This window comes from Corapipo altera, unplaced genomic scaffold (genome assembly GCF_003945725.1).
Source record: "Corapipo altera isolate COAL_440 unplaced genomic scaffold, ASM394572v1 57886, whole genome shotgun sequence".
In the NCBI taxonomy this organism is placed as follows: domain Eukaryota; kingdom Metazoa; phylum Chordata; class Aves; order Passeriformes; family Pipridae; genus Corapipo; species Corapipo altera.
This window is the reverse complement of record NW_020889786.1, coordinates 1-1,294: the sequence shown is the minus strand read 5'-3', so window position 1 is coordinate 1,294 and position 1,294 is coordinate 1. Positions and strand designations below refer to the sequence as shown.

Genomic DNA, 1,294 nt, shown 5'->3' with positions numbered 1-1,294 from the left:
CACCTGTCCCAGATCCCCTGTCCCATATCACCTGTCCCACATCACCTGTCCCAGATCACCTGTCCCAGATCACCTGTCCCAAATCACCTGGTCCAGATTCACCTGTCCCAGGATCACCTGTCCCACATCACCTGTCCCAGAATCACCTGTCCCAAATCACCTGTCCCACGATCATCTGTCCCAGGATCACCTGTCCCAAATCACCTGTCCCAGCATCACCTGTCCCAGCATCACCTGTCCCAGGATCACCTGTCTCAGGATCACCTGTCCCAAATCACCTGTCCCAGCATCACCTGTCCCAAATCACCTGTCCCAGGATCACCTGTCCCACATCACCTGTCCGAAATCACCTGTCCCACGATCACCTGTCCCACATCACCTGTCCGAAATCACCTGTCCCACATCACCTGTCACAAATCACCTGTCCCAGATCACCTGTCCCAAATCACCTGTCCCAGATCACCTGTCCCAGATCACCTGTCCCAAAACACCTGTCCCAGCATCACCTGTCCCAAAATCACCTGTCCCAGATTCACCTGTCCCACATCACCTGTCCCAGGATCACCTGTCCCACATCACCTGTCCCAAATCACCTGTCCCAGATCACCTGTCCCAGGATTACATATCCCAGGATCACCTGTCCCAGATCACCTGTCCCAGGGTTACATGTCCCACGATCACCTGTCCCACATCACCTGTCCCAGGATCACCTGTCCCAGCATCACCTGTCCCAGGATTACGTATCCCAGGATCACCTGTCCCAAATCACCTGTCCCAGAATCACCTGTCCCACGATCACCTGTCCCACATCACCTGTCCCAGATCACCTGTCCCAGGATCACCTGTCCCAAATCACCTGGTCCAGATTCACCTGTCCCAGGATCACCTGTCCCAAACCACCTGTCCCAGATCACCTGTCCCAGGATCACCTGTCCCAGGATCACCTGTCCCAGATCACCTGTCCCAGGATCACCTGTCCCAGAATCACCTGTCCCACGATCACCTGTCCCAGGATCACCTGTCCCAGAATCACCTGTCCCAGCATCACCTGTCCCAGCATCACCTGTCCCACATCACCTGTCCCAGCATCACCTGTCCCAGCATCACCTGTCCCATGATCACCTGTCCCAGATCACCGGTTCCAGGATCACCTGTCTCAGGATCACCTTTTGCAGGATTACGTATCCCAGGATCACCTGTCCCAGGATCCCCTGTACCACAATCACCTGTCCCAGATCACCTATCCCAGGATTACGTATCCCAGGATCCCCTGTCCCAGAATCACCTGTCCCAG

At 55.7% G+C, this 1,294-nt stretch overlaps 1 long non-coding RNA gene across 2 annotated transcripts; it reads right to left on the bottom strand.

The window, feature by feature from the left end:
• Positions 1-361: 361 nt before the first annotated feature.
• Positions 362-1,027, bottom strand: LOC113942292. Of its 2 annotated transcripts, none has more exons than XR_003525887.1 (3): positions 901-1,027; positions 638-856; positions 362-607 (listed from the first exon to the last, which is right to left on the bottom strand). It is a non-coding gene; the product is annotated as an uncharacterized LOC113942292 (long non-coding RNA). The 2 variants fall into 2 exon arrangements; XR_003525888.1 differs by having other exon boundaries at positions 638-842.
• Positions 1,028-1,294: the final 267 nt, after the last annotated feature.